Raw genomic sequence first — 22,135 nt, forward strand, 5'->3', positions numbered from 1 at the left:
TTACAAACGTCTTTCATCTAAGCTAAATGCAGAAGTCTTCCTTCTATAAAGCATATATTTACAGAGTCACATTAACGTAGTAAAGAACACACGAACACAGTCACAGACAAACACTTTATCTTTCCATGCCGATCGATCACTTTACCGCCTTTTTCAGATTGTTTTTGTCTGAACAGTAGTTCGGAATTAATTGTGCAAACAACGCTGAGCCAAACGAGCAAGCAAGATGGAAATCAAATGAAGCCCAGGCTATTCAAAGCAAGGAAATTATGCAATTTATAAAATCAATTGCTTCTCGTGCAAGGAATCGAACGCGGGTCTCGCCACCAGGCCGCACGGGATCTGTGTCATTATTTGGTTTAAATAAGTATTATTATTTGGTTTAAATATGTTGACCAGAAAAGCAGCTTGTGTTGTCCAACAGTGGTGTCAGATTTAGTCTCTGATTGATGCTAATCATATGCAAAAAGGTGGTGCCGCAGTAATTATAATCTTTAAATCTTAATATCGATCTACATGTTTCCCGTACTTGTGTCAGACAAACATTCATATGCGTGCGTGTGACTTTTATGAACGTTAGAACACAAACGATGCTAACCCGTTAACGAAGTTGGAAGAAAGGGAACGACAAGAGGAACCACACCGAAATAAAGAAGGGAGGAATGGCGATTTTACAATAGCAACTCTGTTTCCGCTGAATGTGTGTAGATTAAAGCATCAGTTTTATTGAAAAGGAAATATGCCAAACGTTATTTTTGTGTTAATGGCGGGATGCAGACCTCGAATTTCTCAACTGCAGACTTGTAAATTCTTTCTCGTATTTCTCGAGGAAAGAAATTGGCAACAGAAAGAGCCTTTGGAGGCGCAGTTCGCTGTTTCGAAATAGCTTTGGAGGATGTAGCACATCTAATTTGACGATCAAATGGGCAAAAGGAAAGGATTTTTTTCTGACAAGGATCAATGGTGGAGAGATTATGGCACCCCCCCCCCCCCAGTGACACACACGATCTAACAAATCATGTGATCCGATACCATTACTGATCATGTTTATGTTTTCATATGCACAATCTTAACTGTTTAAGAACTCCAGTGTGGTCTAGTGGCTAAGATACGCGGCTCTCACCCGCGAGGCCCGGGTTCGATTCCCGGCACGGGAAATTATCCATTATCTTTTGTTATGTCTTATATCTTATCTTGGTTGTGTTTCTATTTCCAAGTTGCTTACTTATGCACCATTATTATTCGAAGGATGAAACAAAGAAAAAAAAAATGTAATCAGTGGTGAGATTAGCACAGCTTGCATGCTTTTACTTGATATGTATTATATTACAGTTTGATTTGTGTAAATGTAAAGAAAATAGTGAGACATTTTGATAAATTCGTAATATGGACTTACTACGAATATTATATCGTGTGCTTGAATAAGGAAAGTCTCAGAAGTTAATTATCATGTTAAACCTTTCTAAATTCCTGAGAAAGACCTTTGTTTCCATGTTGTCAAAGCATTAGCATGGATGTGACACTAGAGCCGACACAAACCTTTTCCATGTCTACGGAAGAATTTGCCGAAAGTACAGTAGGAGGCACAGCATCGACCCCGCGGTACGCACCACGGAAACAACGTTGCTTGGTCGAGCTAAGTAACTTTATTATTTACTTCTTTTTACCAAACCTTACTCTAGAGAAATTACTTCTGCAGATCCAAGTTAATCTTAAGAGCAGCATTTACGAGATCCGTCTCTACAGTGCCACCGCTACAGAGCCAATCGGAATTTCGGGAGAAGCACGGGGAGTCTTGAGGCTGTCACCAAAGTTGCCACACACCGCAATGTTCTATTCTTTCGAATATATTTTTTTATGTCTCGCCCCCTCCCGCCTCTTTCACTCCCTCTCCTTTCAAAAGAATAGACAAGCAAAAAGAAAATATGACCGAAAGTCCTGATGTTACTTTTGTCAATATGCTTGGATACGCGGCGTCACCTCCCCCTCCCCCCATGTCATAACTTAAAAATGTGTAATACCTCCTCTCTTTCTAAAATGTTGCGAGGTTACCGTTTTCTAATCATCAAAATAGAACATCTTACCGATAACACTGTGATAATACCGTGCTATTTATTCTTTCTACGTCCTCCCTCCCGCACCAGCCACTAGATCGTTCAGCATTGAAGCCTCGTCTGCACAGAGAACCACATCGTTTGCTGCAGTGCACTCTGCCTCACTTCCTTTTCCATCTTCCATGAGAACAAGAACAAGAACGCAATCGCTGGAACAGTCCATCATATTCCGCGAATGGCTAAACGTTTTTTGCTGCAGTCGGAACGTTTCACTGTCCCCGAAGTGCGCTTGTCTCATACTAGATTAATGTAGACATTTGCAAACCAATGAAATACAAAAACATAAAAATCGAGGATTTATTATGTTTAGATCTCAGTTATATAAAACACTGTAGACATGAAAAATGGTAAAAAATATAAATGGATGATTAACTATATTAATTTAATGGGCAATTATTTTTGTAAGCTATGGAGTGCAGGCGTTAAGAAGTAAATTAATTGTTACCCAAAACGAAAATAATATTAATAACAAAATCAAGACCAATTGGGGTGGAATAAAAAGAGTAATGAGGTCCCTATCCTCCGCCCTAGAAATATGCAATAATTTCTTAGCTATTTGGCATCGGATTGGCTGAGAACCTCGGGCATTACGAAACAGAATATGGTAAATAGTAGTTGGGGGGGGGGGATGCCAGGGCCAGACCTCGAATTTTTCAACTGGAGATTTCTAAATTGTTTCTGCTAATTCTCGAAGAGGGAAGGAAATATGCTCAGAGAAAGAGCATTATGAAACGCAGTTCGCTGTCTGAAAATAGCTTTGAAGGATGTAGCACATCTAATTTGACGCTAAAATGGGCAAACGAAGGAAGAAATTTTCCGATAAGGATCAATGGTGGAGAGATTATGGCACCTCTCCCCCTCCCCCCCATCTAACAAGTCGTGGGATCTGATATCACTTCTGATCACAGGTTAAATGATATCATAAGTACAACCTTCAAATATAAGTAAATCCAGTGTGGTCTAATGGATAGGACACGTGGCTCTCAGTCGCGAATCCCGGGTTCAATTCCCGGCACGGGACATTTGGAAATCTGTTTTATAATCTATTTTATATCTTACCTTGGTTGGGTTTCTATTTCCAAGTTGTTTACAAGTCTGACCTGCATAAATGTGAAGATAATTGTGAAACCTTTTGATAAAAGGCGTGACATGGGATTACTATGACTATTATGTCCTGTGCTAAAATAGGGAAAGGCTGTCAGAAGTTGAGTATCATGTTAAACATCTTTCCAAAATCCTGACACAGACCTATTCATCCGCCTTGTCAAAGCATTAGCATGGATGTAACACCAGAGCAGACAAAAAACTTAGCATGTCTGCTGAATAGTGGTAAAGTTTATCGAAAGTACAACAGGAAGGAACAGCATCAGCTCCGCGGTACGCCCCACGGAAACAACGTTGCCAAGTAACTTTATTTTTATATATTTTTTTAGTATAATCTATTTCCTTATCTATTTGCTTTATTAAACTTTTGGTAAAAAGGTTGGTTGTTTGGTTGGCAGAATAACTAAAGTTATTCAAATTTTACCTGAGGTGTCTAAGCTAAATTTTGATGCTATTAAACTTTGCTCTTTAGAGAAATTGCTTCAGCAGATCCAATTTAATCTTAAGGGCAACATTTACGGCTTTTTTTTCCATGGATTGCAATTATTTCTTATCATTCACTAAGCCTGTCAATTATTGTTTATTATTCACTAAGCTTCTATATCCTTAAGGTTATTTTGCCATGGTCGGAATTACCGTTTCTTCTAAATTATGATTTTTTTTCGAGTGCATTTAGTTCCTATTTCCCAAATGGATAAGCCTGTTTCGATAAATGCATACATATCACTTTAGATAGAGACATTAGTTTTAATATGTAACTAAAATATAGTAAATGTTTCATAAATATCTCTTTCGCATATATTCTTTGTTTCCACATTTCTTTCATCTAAGCTAAATGCATAAGTGTTCCTTCTTTGATGCATATATTATATTTACAGGGTCACATTAACGTAGTAAAGAACACACGAACACATTCACAGACAAACACTTTATCTTTCCATGCCGATCGATCACTTTACCGCCTTTTTCAGATTGTTTTTGTCTGAACAGTAATTCGGAATTAATTGTGCAAACAACGCTGAGCCAAACGAGCAAGCAAGATGGAAATCTTGGAAGAAAGGGAACGACAAGAGGAACCACACCGAAATAAAGAAGGGAGGAATGGCGAGGTTACAATAGCAACTCTGTTTCCGCTGAATGTGTGAAGATTAAAGCATCAGCTTTATTGTAAATGAAGTCTGCCAAAAGAGATTAAAGCATCAGCTTTATTGTAAATGAAGTCTGCCAAAACTTATTTTTGTATTAATGGCGGGATGCAGACCTCGAACTTCTCAACTGCAGACGTAAATTCTTTCTGTTATTTCTCGAGGAAAGAAATTGGCAACAGAAAGAGCCTTTGGAGGCGCAGTTCGCTGTTTCGAAATAGCTTTGGAGGATGTAGCACATCTAATTTGACGATCAAATGGGCAAAAGGAAAGAATTTTTCTGATAAGGATCAATGGTGGAGAGATTATGGCACCCCCCCCCCCCGCACATACACCATCTAACAAATCATGTAATCCGATACCATTCCTGATCATGTTCATGTTTTTATAAGCACAATCTTACTTCTTCAACATATCCAGTATGGTCTAGTGGCTAGGATACGCGGGTCTCACCCGCGAGGCCCGGGTTCGATTCCCGGCACGGGAAACTTCTAATTCTTTTTTATGTTGTGTCTTATATCTTACCTTGGTTGTGTTTCTATTTCCAAGTTGCTTACTTTTGCATCATTATCATTCGAAGGATGAAACATGAAAGAAAGAAGGAAAGAAAAAATGTATTAGATTAAAGTTTAATTTGTGTAAATGTGAAAATTGGGAGACATTATGATAAATTCGTGATATGGACTTACTATGACTATTATATCGCGTGTTAAAATAAGGAAAGTCTCAGAAGTTAATTATCATGTTAAACATCTTTCCAAATTCCTGAGAAAGACCTTTGTTTCCATGTTGTCAAAGCATTAGCATGGATGTGACACGAGAGCCGACACAAACCTTTTCCATGTCTACGGAAGAATTTGCCGAAAGTACAGTAGGAGGCACAGCATCGACCCCGCGGTACGCCCCACGGAAACAACGTTGCTTGGTTGAGCTAAGTAACTTTCTTTTTACTTCTTTTTACCAAACCTTACTCTAGAGAAATTACTTCTGCAGATCCAAGTTAATCTTAAGAGCAGCATTTACGAGATCCGTCTCTACAGTGCCACCGCTACAGAGCCAATCGGAATTTCGGGAGAAGCACGGGGAGTCTTGAAGCTGTCACTAAAGTTGCCACACACCACAATGTTCTATTCTTTCGAATATTTTTTTTTATGTCTCGTCCCCTCCCGCCTCTTTCATTCCCTCTCCTTTCAAAAGAATAGACAAGCAAAAAGAAAATACGACCTAAAATCCTGATGTTACTTTTGTCTAGAGGCTTGCATACGCGGCGTCACCCCCCCCCCCTCACCATGTCATAATTTAAAAATATGTAATACCTCCTCTCTTCCTAAAATATTGCGAGGTTACCGTTTTCTAATCATCAAAATAGAACATCTTACCGATAACACTGTGATAATACCGTGCTATTTATTCTTTCTACATCCTCCCTTCCGCACCAGCCACTAGATCGTTCAGCATTGAAGCCTCGTCTGCACAGAGAACCACATCGTTTGCTGCAGTGCACTCTGCCTCACTTCCTTTTCCATCTTCCAGGAGAACAAGAACAAGAACGCAATCGCTGGAACAGTCCATCATATTCCGCGAATGGCTAAATGTTTTTTGCTGCAGTCGGAACGTTTCACTGTCCCCGAAGTGCGCTTGTCTCATACCAGATTAATGTAATTTACAAATCAATGAAATACAAAAACGAGATCTGTTATATAAAACACCGTAGACATGAAAAACGGTAAAAAAATATAAATGAATAATAATTATATTAATCTAATGGGCAATTATTTTTGTAAGCTATGGAGTGCAGGCGTTAAGAAGTAAATTAATTGTTACCCAAACTTCATGAAAATAATATTAATAACAAAATCAAGACCAGTTGGGGTGGAATAAAAAGAGTAATGAGGTCCCTATCCCCCGCCCTAGAAATATACAATAATTTCTTAGCTATTTGGCATCGGATTGGCTGAGAACCTCGGGCATTACGAAACAGAATATGGTAAATAGTAGTGTGGGGGGGGGGGGTGCCAGAGGCCAGACCTCGAATTTCCTAACTGCAGATTTCTAAATTGTTTCTGCTAATTCTCGAAGAGGGAAAGAAATATGCTAAGAGAAAGAGCATTATGAAACGCAGTTCGCTGTCTGAAAATAGCTTTGAAGGATGTAGCACATCTAGTTTGACGCTAAAATGGGCAAACGAAGGAAGAAATTTTCCTATAAGGATCAATGGTGGAGAGATTATGGCACCTCTCCCCCCCCCCCATCTAATAAGTCGTAGGATCTGATACCACTTCTGATCACAGGTTAAATGATAAGCACAACCTTCCATTAAAAGTAAATCCAGTGTGGTCTAGTGGATAGGACTCGTGGTTCTCAGCCTTGAGTCCCGGGTTCAATTCCCATGTAGGAAAAATTTTATTTTATAACTTACCTTGGTTAGGTCTTTCTTTCCAAGATGCTTACTCATGGAAATCAGTTTTATTCGAAGGATGAAATATAAATGACTTTAAAGCAATACTCTGAAACCAGTGGTAAGATTAGCATAGTTTGGAAAAGTTTCTGGATGCAACTGCGAGTGTCTGTGCTTACTTGTGGGATTGTGTGGGTCTCGTATGCTTTTACTTTATAAGAATTGAATGAGAGTGTGATTTGCGCGAATGTGAAGCGCATTGTGAAGCATATTCATAAAATGCGTGACATGGAATGAGAAAAGTAACAGGAATTCAGGTTATATTTTCATTTTGCTGAAGTCTATTCTTTTGATGGGAGGGGGGGGGGGAGGCGAAAGAAGAAAAAGAACGAATAGGAGACAGAACGTTGTGGAATTTTGCGTAAGGGGGTCTAACCAAGGGAGGCGTGGCACTTTGGTGACGTCATCTAGACTCCCCGTGCTTCTCTCGAAATTCCCAATGATTTTGTAGCGGTGGCACTGTAGAGACAGATGTCGTAAATGCTGCTCTTAAGATTAACTTGTATCCGCAGAAGTATTATCTCTAAAGAGTAAGGTTTAAAAGCATAAAAAATTAGCTTAGTCCTTTTTGAGTTACTCTGCTAAACAATCAACCGACAAACAAACTAACCAACACTACCAAAAACTTCCTTCACTACTTTCTCAGATATATTTGGTAAATTCTCGATGATTCTGGCGCCAGCAACCGGCTGTGTTTGATTTATTGTGAATATAGAGCCAATGAGTAGTCAGGGGGGAGGGGGGGGGTCACCTGCCTCCTCCGTTAAAATTTGTAAAATTATTTACGTAATACTCTCTATTTAGGAATTCATCGGTGACTTTTCTAAACGTTAGAACACAACGATGTTAACCCATTCATGAAGTTGGTAGAGAGGGAACGACGAGAGGAACCAGACGGTAATAAAGAAGGGAGGAATGGCGATATTACAATAGCAACTCTGTTTCCGCTGAATGTGTGTAGATTATTACATTTGATTTCTTTAAAATGAATAGTCATCTGGCAAACTTATAGTGAGGGTAATAATGCTTTGTAATTTATTTATTTATTTATTTATTTATTTTTGTTAATGGCCGGCTGCAGACCTCGAATTTCCCAACTACAGACCTAAATTCTTTCTCCTATTTCTGGAAGAGGGAAATAAATATAGCGACAGAAAGAGCATTTGGAAGCGGAGTTCGCTGTCTCAAAATAGCTTGGAAGGATGTAGCACGACTCATTTGACAGCCATGGAAAGGTTTTTGTCTGCTCTAGTGTTGCATCCATACTAATACTTTGGCAACTTGGAAACAGAGGTCTTTGTCAGGATTTTAGAAAGATGTTTATGCTAATCTTACCACTGATTTCACAGTGATTTGTTTTGTAGTTTTTTTATTTTTTATTTTATTCTTCAGGCAATACTGATGTACATGAGTAAGCAACTTGGATATGATATGAAAATATATAAGTTATGAAAAATAATACAAAAGCGTCTGGATTTTATCTCGTGCCGGGAATCGAATCCAGGACTCACGACTGAGAGCCACGTATCCTAACCACTAGACCACACTGGATTATTTAATGGAAGAGCTTGTGCTAAAGATAGAAATTTAACCTGTGAACAGAAATGGTATCAGATGCCATGACTTATTAGATGGGGGGGGGGGCACATAATCTCTCCACCATTGATCCTTATCGGAGAATGTCTTCCTTTGCCCATTTTATCATCAAATTAGAAATCTGGAGTTGGGAAATTCGAGGTCTGGCCCCTTGCACCCCCACTCCCCCAACTACTATTGACGATATTTCCCCATTTCGTAATGCCCGAGGTTCTCAGCCAATCCGACGCCAAATAGCTAAGGAATTATTGTATAAAGATTTTTTTTCTAGATGGGGGGGGGGGGGTAGGGACCTCATTACCCTCTTTATTCTTCCCCAATTGGTCTTGATTTCGTTATTAATCTTATTATTTGCCTGAATTTTGAGTAACAATTAATTTACTTCTTAACACCTGCATTCCATAGCTTACAAAAATACTTATTAAATGAATATAGTTAACTATCCATGTATATATATATATATAAATAAATAAATAAATATATATATATATATATATATATATATATATATATATATATATATATATATATATATATATATATATATATATATATATATTACCGTTTTTCATGTCTTTAGTGTTTGATATAACTGAGACTTAAATATAATGCAGGAATTATACAGGAATTTTCGCATATATCTTCGTTTTTGTATTTCGTTGACTTGCAGATGTCTAGATTAATTTGGTATTTGGCTTAAGTGTTGAGCGATCTGGTGCGGGAGGGAGGACGTAGAAAGAATAAATAACACGGTATTATCACAGTGATATCGGTTACGTGCGTTGTTGCTCAGAGGGAGTGTTCCATTTAGATGTTAATAAAACGATCATCTCACAAGATTTTAGGAAGAGAGAGGAGCTATCACATAAATCCTGAGGGGGGGGGGAGCCAGCCTCTAGACCGGGGCTCTTACCTTGGGGTCCATGGAAGGGTTTCAGGTCCGTAAGGATCAGATAGAAATTGATGTTAATATTAGTCGACTGAAATGAAAGAAGGAGGGTAAATGAATGAAATTAAATAAACAGAGTGGGTGGATAAAAGTAAGAGTGGATGACAGAATGGATAAATTAGCCAATATAGGAATTGATATATGAGAGAAAGATAGGCAGGAAGAGAGAGAGGCAATGACTCAATGAGTAAGAGAGAGAGAGAGAAAGGTGGGGGGGGGGGGAGGCAAAAAAGAGTGAATGAGAGAGAGAACGTTGTAGAATTTAGCGTGAAACGTGACCTAGCCAAGAGAGCTGTAGTGAATGGAAATAATGTTTGTCGGCTCTAGTGTTACAGCCATACTAATGCTTTGACAACTTGGAAACAGAGTTTATTTTTCAGGATTTTAGAAAGATGTTTAACATAATACCTAAATTCAGACAGACATTCCTTGTTTTAACCCGCGACATAATAGTTATAATAATCCCATGTCACGCATTTTCTCATGTTTCACAATTCTCTTCACATTTACGCGTGAAACTCTCTCATCTGATACGTAGAAAGTAAAAGCATACGAGACCCACACAGTCTCACAAGTAAGCACAGACTCGCAGTTGCATCCAGAAACTTTTCCGTTACGCTAATCTTACCACGGCTTTCAGTGTTTTGTTTTGAATTCTTTATGTTTTATCCTTTGAATTAGAATGATCTACATGAATAAGAAACTTGGAAAAAGAAACCCAATCAAGGTTAGGTATAAGATATTGTAAAATGTTTAACATGTTTCCTGTGCCGGGAATCGAACCCGGGACTCGGCTGAAAGCCACGTATCCTAACCACTAGACCACACTGGATTCATGTTAGGTGAGGTTGTGCTTATAATAAGTTTTAACCTGTGATCAGAAAAGGTATGAGATACCGCGACGTATTGCATGGGAGGTGGGAGGGGGGGAGGTGCAAAAATCTCTCCACCATTGATCCTTATCAGGGAATTTCTTCCTTCGTTTGCCCATTTTATCGTCAAATTAGATATGCTACATCCTTCAAAGGTATTTTGAGACAGCAAACTGCGCTTCCAAGTGCTCCTTCCGTTGGCATATATTTTCCCTTTTCAAGAAAAAAGAGAAAGAAATTACGTCTCTAGTTGGGACATTCGAGGTCTGCAGTCCGCCATTAACACAAAAAGCATCATTACCCTTATAAACAATTTGACAGACGACTACTCAGTCTACTCTACAAACAATCAGCGGAAACAGAGTTGCTATTGTGAAATCGCCATTCCTCCCTTCTTTATTTCCGTCTGGTTCCTCTCGTCGTTCCCTCTCTACCAACTTCGCGAATGGGTTAGCATCGATTGTGTTCTAACGGTCTTAAAAGTCATTGATGAATTGCCAAATAGACATTATTAAATCAATAATTCTACAATTCGTAACAGAGGAGGCATGTGTGCTCCCCCCCCCCCCGACTACTCAACTGGCTCTATATTAAAAAAAAAAAATAATAAAAAAAATAGATAAATAAAAATAGAAAATAAAAAATCAAACACAGCCGGTCGCTGGCGAGAGAATTAGCCAGATTTTCCCATATTCTCCCAGTTTCGTAATGCCCGAGGTTCTCAGCCACATATCTGAGAAATTGTGTGAAGGGATTTATTTTTTTTCTATGTTCCTTTTTGTTTTTGGTAGCGTTGGTTATTATTATTTTTTTGATTGGTTGGCTAGCAGAATAGCTAAAAAAAAAAAAAAAAAAAAACTAAGCTAAATTTTGATGCCATTAAATCCTACTCTCTAGAGATATTGCTTCAGCAGATTCAAGTTAATCTTAAGAGCCGTATTTACGACATCCTTCTCTACAGTGCCACCGCTACAGAACCAATCGGAATTTCGGGAGAAGCACGGGGAGTCCTGATGACGTCATCAAAGGTTACCGATATGAGTGTGATAATACCGTGTTATTCATTCTTTCTACGTCCTCCCTTCCGCACCAGCCACTAGATCGCTCAGCATTTAAGCCTCGTCTGCACAGAGAACCACGTCGTTTGCTGCAGTGCACTCTACCTCACTTCCTTTTCCATCTTCCATGAGAACAATCGCTGGAACAGTCCATCATATTCCGCGAAATGTTAAGTGTTTTTTGCTGCAGTCAGAACAGCGTTTCACTGTCCCCGAAGTGCGCTTGTCTCATACCAGATTAATGTAGACATTTGCAAGTCAATGAAATACAAAAACGAGGATATATGCAAAAATTGTTGTATGATTCCTGCATTATATTTAGATCTCAATTATATCAAACACTTAAGACATAAAAAAACCGTAAGAAATTACTATATTTTAGGCTATATATTAGAGGCTTGTATCTCTATCTAAATTGATAAGTGTGCATGTATCTATACACGCTAATCCATACAATCAGAAACTAAATACCCACAAGAAAAGATTTATACAATAATTTCTTAGCTATTTGGCATCGGATTGGCTGAGAACCTCGGGCATTACGAAACGGGAAACATGGTAAATAGTAGTTGGGGGGGAGGGGGGTCAGGTGCCAGACCTCGAATTTTTCAACTGGAGATTTCTAAATTGTTTCTGCTAATTCTCGAAGAGGGAAAGAAATATGCTAAGAGAAAGAGCATTATGAAACGCAGTTCGCTGTCTGAAAATAGCTTTGAAGGATGTAGCACATCTAATTTGACGATAAAGTGGGCAATCGAAGGAAGAAATTTTCCGATAAGGATCAATGGTGGAGAGATTATGGCACCTCTCCCCCTCCCCCCCATCTAACAAGTCGTGGGATCTGATACCACTTCTGATCACAGGTTAAATGATATGATAAGCACAACCTAATGTAAGTAAATCCAGTGTGGTCTAGTGGATAGGACACGTGGCTCTCAGCCGCGAGTCCCGGGTTCAATTCCCGGCACGGGACATAAATATAACATTTTTATAATTTATTTTATATCTTACCTTGGTTGGGTTTCTATTTCCAAGTTGCTTACTCACGTAGCTCACTATCATTCGAAAGATAAAACATAAATAACGAAAACAAAAGACTGAAATCAATGGTAAAATTAGCATAGTTTGGGAAAGTTTCTGGATGCAACTGCGAGTCTTACTTGTGAAATTGTGTGGGTCTCGTATGCATTTACTTTATATCTATTAGATGAGAAAGTCTGACCTGCGTAAATGTGAAGATAACTGTGAAACCTTTTGATAAAAGGCGTGACATGGGATTACTATGACTATTATGTCCTGTGCTAAAATAAGGAAAGTATGTCAGAAGTTGAGTGTCATGTTAAACATCTTTCCAAAATCCTGACACAGACCTATTCATCCGAGTTGTCAAAGCATTAGTATGGATGCAACCTTAGAGCCGACAAAAAATCTTTCCATGCCTGCTGAAGAATTTTCCAGGAGTACAATAGGAAGGTACAGCATCGACCCCGCGGTACACGCCACGGAATCTACGTTGCTTGGTCGAGGAAAGTATCTTTATTTTCATCTATTTTTATTTATTTATTTATTTATTTATTTATTTATTAATATTGTCTTTTAATCAAACTTTTGGTTAAAAGGGTTGTTTAGTTGGTAGAATAACTTAAAAAGACTAAGCTAAAATTTGACGCTATTCAAATTTACTCTTTAGAGAAATTGCTTCAACAGATCCAAGTTTATCTTAAGAGCAGCATTTACGGCATCCGTCTCTACGGATTGCAAAACCAATCGATTTTTTTCTATGATTGCTTCGGTTACCCCTATTGTCTTAGAATTAATGGTAACGTGCAATTATTTCTTATTATTCACTAAACCTATTCCTGGTTTTCATACTTCAATGGTTCACAAACGTCTTTCATCTAAGCTAAATGCAGAAGTCTTCCTTCTAAAAAGCATATATTTAGAGTCACATTAACGTAGTAAAGAAAACACATACACACATTCAGACAAACACTTTATCTTTCCATGTTGATCGATCACTTTACCGCCTTTTTCAGATTGTTTTTGTCTGAACAGTAATTCGGAATTAATTGTGCAAACAACGCTGAGCCAAACGAGCAAGCAAGATGGAAATCAAATGAAGCTCAGGCTATGCAAAGCAAGGAAATAATGCAATTTCTAAAATCTGTTGCTTCTCGTGCAAGGAATCGAACGCGGGTCTCGCCACCAGGCCGCATGGGATCTGTGTCATTATTTGGTTTAAAAATGGTGACCACAAAGGCAGTTTGTGTTGTCCAGCAGTGGTGTCATATTTAGCCTCCAATTAATTATTTGGAGCACTTTAGATACACGGAAGTATGACGGACTATGGGCCCTGAGGCACTGCTAAAAAAAAAAAGAAAAGAAAAGATATATAGTAAAGGACCTCGGACATTACGAAACTGGTGGAATATGGCAAATGCTCGCTGATTCTCTCGCCATATCTATGTTTGATTTATTGTGAATAAAGAGCCAGAGCAGTCTGGCGAATTGTTTATAACGGTAAAAATGTTTTGCAAGTTTTGTGTGGCAATGGAGGGCTGGAGACCTCGAATCTCCCAACTATAGACCTATTTTTTCGTATTTCTCCAAGAGAGAGAGAGAGAGAGAGAGAGAGAGAGAAAGAGAGAGAGAGAGAGAGAGAGAGAGAGAGAGAGAGAGAGAGAGAGAGAGAGAGAGAGAGAGAGAAAGGAAACAGAAAGAGCATTTGGAAGCGAATAACTTTGAAGGATGTAACTCATCAAATTTGACGATGAAATGGGCAAAAGAAGGAATAAATTTTCAGATAAGGATCAATGGTGGAATTATAGCATCCCCCCCCCCCTCATCTAACAAGTGGGACCTCATATATACATATAAATATAAACATTTCTATAAATAAATAAATTATATATTTATGTATGTCTATATTTACGAAAATAAGTATGTGTGTCTTTTTTTGTCTCTCTCTCTCTATCTACATGTCTATTTTTCTATCAATACACACATACACATATATGTGTGTGTGCGCGCGCGTGTGTGAAAGCTTCAAACACGTATCCTAAAATTCTATAATGTTGTTACCATAATACTTAATAATGTAATAGTCATAGCAATCCTATTTCACGCATCCTGTAGAATTTCCCTTCACAAAAGCGCAAAGCAAACCAACTCTCCCATATAATACGCACGAAGCAAAAACATACGAGACCCACAGAACCACACGTTTAAACACAGACACTCGCAGTTGCATCCAGAACCTTTCTCGAGCTATGCTAATCCTACCACAGTGTTTTGTTTTCAAGTTATTTAGATTTTATGCGACGAATAATACTGATCTACACGAGTAAGCGACAGAAATGGAAATGAAAACAAGATAATAAAGGAAATATAATATAAAATCATGACGTATCCCGCGCCGGGAATCGAACCCGGGCCTCGCGAGGGAGAGCCGCGTATCCTAGCCACTAGACCATGCGAGATTTATTTACTTAAATTGATTGTGTTGATAATAAATTAAGTACAGCTTGTTCACTCAAGGAAATAATGCAATTTAAAAGTATGTTGCTTCCCGTGCAAGGAATCGTCTCGCCATCAGTAACATTTGTTGCTCAGCAGTGGTATCAGATTTAGCCTCTAATCAATGTTAATAAAAAAAAGAAAGAAAGAAAGAAAGAAAGAAAGAAAGAAAGAAAGAAAAAAAAACTGCCACAGTAATAAGAATCATGAAAACTTCATAAGCTTCTACGTTTCACATAATTGTGTCATGTAAACATACATATCCATGCGTACGTGTGTATATATGAATGTAGCCTAAATCCAGCCTTTATTTTTCTATGCACTAAATACGTCACCAGAGAAGAGTACGGTGTAATACAGTGCATTTGGAGCACTATAGATCCACGGAAGTATGGCGGACTGTGGGCAACAAAATGCAAGGAAGACTGTGTCCCTCGGGGTGCGTTATGGTATTTCGTGAGGAAAAATGTCGCAGAGGTAGGCCTACGTTGGACTGGTATGAGAGGAGTGCACTGCGGGGACACTGAAAAACACTTAACTTTTCGCGGAATATGATGGATTGTTCCAGCGATTGCCACAGGCGCCGTTCTTGTTCTTGTTCTCATGGCAGATGGAAAAGGAAGTGAGGAAGAGTGCACTGCAGCAAACGATGTGGTTCTCTGCGCAGACGAGGCTTCAATGCTGAGCGATCTGGTGCGGGAGGGAGGACGTAGAAAGAATAAGTAACACGGTATTATCACAGTGATATCGGTTACACGAGTTGCTGCTCAGAGGCAGTGTTCCGTTTAGATGTTTAGAAAAAACGGTAATATCACAAGATTTTAGGAAGAGAGAAGGTATTACAGAATTCTATGCTATACTTATTGGGGAGAGGGGGGGGGGCATATACTAGCCTCTTGACCAAAGTTACATCAAGATTTCAGGTCATATTTTCATTCTGCTGAAGTCTATTCTGTTAAAGTGAGAAAGAGAGGGGAGGCAAAGAAAAAAAGCGAATGGATAGGAGAGAGAACGTTGTGGTATTTTGCGTAAGATGGTCTAACCAAGGGAGGTGTGGCACCTTTGGTGACGTCATCAGGACTCCCCGTGCTTCTCCCGAAATTCCGATTGGTTCTGTAGCGGTGGCACTGTAGAGACGGATGTCGTAAATTGCTGAAGCAATTAAGCTAAAGAATAAGGTCTTGATAAAGAGATATGAAAATTAAAGTTACTTAGCTCGACCAAGCAGCGTTGTTTCCGTGGGGCGTACCGCGGGGCCGATGCTGTACCTTCCTATTGTACTTTCAATAAATTCTTCTGTTATTCAGCAGACATGGAAAGATTTTTTGTTGGGTCTAGTCTCTGTCATGATTTTAGGAAGAAGTTTAACATGATTCTGAACTTCTGACAGACTTCTGGCACACGACATCATCGTCAGTAATTCCATGTCACGTATTTTATCCAAATGTTTCACAGTTCCTTTACCTTTACGCAAATCAAACTCATCCAATACGTATAAAGTAAAAGCATACGAGACCCACACAACCTCACAGGTAAGCACAGATCCCTTTCCAAGTTATGCTAATCTTCCATTGATTTCACATTTATATTTTATCCTACGAAAGATAGTGATCTACATGAGTGAGCAACATGGAAATAAAAACCCAACCACGGTAAGAGAAGAAATATAATATCAACTTACAAGGAGTAAAAGTAAAAAATATGGCGCTGTCCCGTGCCAGGAATCGAACCCGGGTCTCGCGGGTGAGAGCCGCGTATCCTAGCCACTGGACCACACTGGATTTGCTAGTGAGGTTAGCAATGGTATCATATCACACTTGTTAGATGGGAGAGGAGTTGCCATAATCTCTCCCCCATTGATCCTTATTGGAAAAATTCTTACCTTTTGCCCATTTCATCGTCAATGTAGATGTGCTTCATCCTTCAAAACTATTTAGAGACAAGAAACTGCGCCCTCAAAGGATCTTTTTGATGCCATATTTCTTCAAAAAATAGGAGAAAGAATTTAGAAGTCTGCAGTTGACAAGTTCGAGGTCTGCATTCCGCCATTAACACAAAAGTAACCTATTAATACCCTTATACTCAGTTTGGCAGACTATTCATAAAAAAAAAAAAAAATCTGATGCTATATTATACACACATTCAGCGATAATACCTTTATAGTGGAAAGGGAATTGTGAGAGATAAGAGCGAAAGCAAGAGAGAAAGAAAATGGAATCATAGGGTTACATTATTGAATATAATATATAATGTAAAGGAAATGTCATTAACTCAATTTCGGTTGAAGCTGTCTATAGAAAATACGCACTTATATTCTAATCGGTGTAGAATTGCAAGAATGTAATATAGATAATAAGCATCTGACACAAACTTACAAAATATATTTTCTTTGACATTATTATCTCAGTCGTACGCTGTTGATGTTATGAATATAGAAACAAAAACTATTTTCATTCTGTGTGAGCCGGAGAGGGTGAACTGGCTTGTGTTTGATTCATTGTGAATATAGTGCTAATTGAGTAGTAAGGGGGAGGGTGGGGGAGGGACCCCTACTTCCTTCGTTAAAATTTGTTGAATTGTTGATTTAATACTCTCTATTTAGCAATTCATCAGGGACTTCTATAAACATTAGAACAGAAGAAGTTAACCCATTAACGAAGTTGGTAGAAAGGGAACAACGAGAGGAAATAAAGAAGGGAGGAATGACAATTTTACGATAGCAACTGTATTTCCGCTGAATTGATTTCTTTAAAATGAAAAGTCGTTTGGCAAACTGTTTATAAGAGTAATAATGCTTTGCAAGTTATTTTCGCGTAAATGCCGTAAATGGCGTGTAGCTTTCAGAAGATTTCTAAATTCATTCACCTATTTTTAGAAGAAGGAATGTGGCAACAAAAAAGCATTTGGATACGCAGTTCGTTGTCTCAAATTAGCTTTAAAGGATGTAACGCATCCATTTTGACGATAAAATGAGCAAAGGAAGAAATTTTCCGATTAGGAAAAGAGATTATGGCAACCCCCCACCTCCCTCATCTAACAAGCGGGACCTGATGCTATTACTCACCACAGGTTAATATTATGTTTAGCACATCATGGCATAATGTCTGAACGCAATGTGGTATCAGATTTACTCAGTTTACAAAATTTTTATTATGTTTTATATCTTACCATGGTTGGGTTTCTATTTCCAAAGTGATTTTTCATGTAGATCAATATTATTCATAAAAAAAAACTTCTTATAATGTCAGATAACGTTAAAACACATCACTGTGAAATCAGTGGGAACCTTAACATAGTAGGAAGAGTTTCTGTGTGCAGCTACGAGCGTGTCTGTGTTTCCTTGTGAGATTGTGTGGGTCTCGTATGCTTATTATATGTATTATATGGCAGTTAGTTTATTTTGTGTAATTGCGAAGAGAACTGTGAAACATTTTGATAAAATATGTGACATGGAATTACTATGCCTTTTATGTCGTGTGCTAAAATAAGGAGAGTTTGTCAGATATGTATCATGTTAAACATCTAAAATCCTGACAGAGACCTCTGCTTCCAAGTTGTCAAAGCATTAGTATGGATATAACGCTAGAGCAGACAAAAAATCTTTCCATGTCTGCTGAATAACGGAAGAATTTACCGAAAGTACAGTGGGAAGGTACAGCATCGGCCCCGCGGTACGCCCCACAGAAAACAACGTTGCTTAGTTGAGCAAAGTAACATTAATTTTTACTTCGTTTTGCCAAAGATTACTGCATAGAGATATTGCTTCAGTAGAATCAAGTTAATCTTAAGAACAGCATTTACGACCAGTCTCTACAGTGCCACCGCTACAGAACCAATCGGAATTTCGGAAGAAGCACGGGGAGTCTTGATGACGTCACCACAGGTGCCACACCTTGGTTAGATTACGCAAAATACCACGACGTTCTCTCTCCTATTTATTCGCTCTTTTTTATTCTTTGCCTCCCCCTCTCTCTCCCTTCAAAAGAATAGACTTCAGCAAAATGAAAATATGACTTTGTTACTTTTGTCTAGAGGCTAGGATATACTAGACATAGCATAGAATTCTGTAATACCTTGTCTCTTCCTAAAATCTTGTGATATTACCGTTCTCTTAACATCTAAATGGAATACTGGGAAATGACACAACGGTATCACTGTGTTAATACCGTGCTATTTACTCTTTCTACTTCCTCCCGCACCAGATCAGCATTTAAGCCTCATCTGCACATTGAACCACATCGTCTGCTGCAGTGCACTCTACCTCACTTCCTTTTCCATCTTCCAGGAGAACAAGAACAAGAACGGCGTCTGTGGCAATCGCTGGAACAATCCATCATATACTGCGAATAGCTAAATGTTTTTTTGCTGCAGTCGGAACAGCGTTTCACTGTCCCCTTAGTTCCCTTGTCTCAATCCAATCTAACGTAGGCCTACTTCTGTGACATTTTTCCTCACGAGAGGCAAAACTCACCCCGAGGGAGTCTGTCGTTCTTTTTTCCATTTTGATGAACACAACCTCTTTGTACTTTGTTGCTCACAGTCTGTCATACTTCCGTGAATCTATAGTGCTCGAAATGCACTAATTCCGATGACGTAATTAGTGCATCGAAAACATTAGCTGGATTTCAGGCTACATTGATTCACACGCACGCACTCAAATGTATGTTTGTCTGACACAATTACGTGAAACATGTAGAAGCTTACTAAGATTTCATGATTCTTATTACTGTGGCACCGATTTTTTTTTTTTTTTTTTTTTTGCTTGTGATTAGCATTAATTAGAGGCTAAATCTGATACCACTGCTGGGCAGCAAATGTTGTTATTGAGTTCAACACAATGAAATCACCTATTGATACAGATCCAGTGTGCCGTTCGAGTCCATGCATGGGAAGCAACAGATTCTTTAAATTGCATTATTTCCTTGCTTTGAAGAAGCTGTGCTTAATTTTTTAGCAGCACAGTGTCATTATTTACGTATATCCCGAGTGGTCTAGTGGCTAGGATAAGTGGCTCATATTCAGCGGATATAGAGTTGCTATTGTAAAATCGGCATTATTCACTTCTTTAATTCTCTCGTTCCTCTTGTCTCTCCCTCTCTACCAACTTTGTAAACGGGTTAGCATCTTTTGTGTTGTAACGTTTATAAAAGTTACGATGAATTGCTAAATAGTGAACATTACATCAACAATTCTGTAAATCTTGAATTAGGAGGCAAGTGGCACCTATCCCCTCCCCCACCATTCCCCCTGAACTACTCAACTGGCTCTTTATTCACAATAAATCAAACACAGCCGGTTGCTGGCGAGAGAATCAGCGAGAATTTACCATATTCCCCCAGCTTCGTAGAGCCCGAGGTTCTCAGCCAATCCGACGCCAAATAGCTAGGAAATTATTGTCTGAAGGAATGTTTTTTCCTTCTTTTTCTAGGGGAAAGGGATCTCATTACCCTCTTCCTTCTACTCCCATTGGTCTTGATTTTGTTACTAATCCTGGTATTTTTGTGAATAACAATGCCATTTACTTCTGAACGCCTGCACTCTATAACGTACCCCCCCCAGAAAAAAAGAAAAAAAGAAAAAAAAATGCACATCAAATATTCTTTTCTTATTATTCATTAAGCTTTTATATCCTTAACATTATTTCGCTATGGTCGGAATTACCAGTGTTTATCCTGTATTCTAACCTTTTCTTGTGGGTATTTAGTTTCTAATTATCATATGGATAAGCGGGTTTAGATTATTACAAACTTATCAATTTAGATAGAGACACAAGCTTCTAATATGTAGCCTTAATTATACTTAATGGTTCATATACATCTTATATCTGATTTTTTTTTTTTTTTTTTTTTTTTTTTTTTAGTGTTTAATGCAGGGAAAATACATCAATTTTCGCATATATTCCTCTTTTTTGTGCTTCAGTGGTTTACAAATGTCACCCCTCAGCTAAGCTTAACACAAAAGCCTTATTTCTTAAATACATATTTTATACCTATAGGCACACATGAACGTAGTAACGAGACATACATACACATTCACAGACATGCACACTATATGTTTCCATGCAAATCGATCGCTTTACCACCTGTTTCAGATTCCTTTTGTTTAAAAAGCAATTCGGAAGTAAATATGCAAATAAGGCTGAGCCAAACGAGCAAGCAAGATGGAAATCAAATGAAGCCAAGGTTATTTTTCAAAGCAAGGAAATAATGCAGTTTATAACATCCGTTGTTTCCCGTGCAAGGAATCGAACGCGGGTCTCGCCACTAGCCGATATGAGATTTTTTTAAAATGTTTTAATTATGTTGAAAATAAACAGCATGTGCTGCCCAGCTGTGGGATCAGATTTAGCCTCTATTAATCACACGCAAAAAAAAAAAAAAAAAAAAAAAATTGGTGCCACAGTAATTAGAATCAGGAAATCTTAAGGTTGGTAAAAAGGTTGGTTGTTTGGTTGGCAGAATAACTAGTTATTCAAATTTTACCTGAGGTGTCTAAGCTAAATTTTGATGCTATTAAACTTTGCTCTTTAGAGAAATTGCTTCAGCAGATCCAACTTAATCTTAAGGACAACATTTACGGCTTTTTTTTTCCATGGATTGCAATTATTTCTTATCATTCACTAAGCCTGTCAATTATTGTTTATTATTCACTAAGCTTCTATATCCTTAAGGTTATTTTGCCATGGTCGGAATTACCAACGTTTCTTCTAAATTATGTTTTTTTTTCGTGTGCATTTAGTTCCTATTTCCCAAATGGATAAGCCTGTTTCGATAAATGCATACATATCACTTTAGATAGAGACATTAGTTTTAATATGTAACTAAAATATAGTAAATGTTTCATAAATATCTCTTTCGCGTACATTCTTTGTTTCCACATTTCTTTCATCTAAACTAAATGCAAAAGTGTTCCTTCTTTGATGCATATATTTTATTTACAGAGTCACATTAACGTAGTAAAGAAAACACATGCACACATTCAGACAAACACTTTATCTTTCCATGCCGATCGATCACTTTACCGCCTTTTTCAGATTGTTTTTGTCTGAACAGTAATTCGGAATTAATTGTGCAAACAACGCTGAGCCAAACGAGCAAGCAAGATGGAAATCAAATGAAGCCCAGGCTATTCAAAGGAAATAATGCAATTAATAAAATCAGTTGCTTCTCGTGCAAGGAATCGAACGCGGGTCTCGCCACCAGGCCACATGAGGATCTGTATTATTATTTGGTTTAAATAAGTATTATTATTTGGTTTAAATATTATTATTTGGTTTAAATAAGTATTATTATTTAGTTTAAATAAGTATTATTATTTGGTTTA

General features: G+C 38.1%; 2 non-coding genes across 2 annotated transcripts; one reads left to right on the top strand and one right to left on the bottom strand.

Moving 5' to 3' along the window:
- The first annotated feature begins 1,085 nt into the window (after positions 1-1,085).
- Positions 1,086-1,157, top strand: TRNAE-CUC (transfer RNA glutamic acid (anticodon CUC)). Its single transcript has one exon. It is a non-coding gene; the product is annotated as a tRNA-Glu (tRNA).
- A 15,364-nt stretch (positions 1,158-16,521) lies between these two features.
- TRNAE-CUC (transfer RNA glutamic acid (anticodon CUC)) lies at positions 16,522-16,593 on the bottom strand. Its single transcript has one exon. It is a non-coding gene; the product is annotated as a tRNA-Glu (tRNA).
- Positions 16,594-22,135: the final 5,542 nt, after the last annotated feature.

This window comes from Penaeus vannamei, chromosome 6 (assembly GCF_042767895.1).
Source record: "Penaeus vannamei isolate JL-2024 chromosome 6, ASM4276789v1, whole genome shotgun sequence".
Taxonomy (NCBI): Eukaryota; Metazoa; Arthropoda; class Malacostraca; order Decapoda; family Penaeidae; genus Penaeus; species Penaeus vannamei.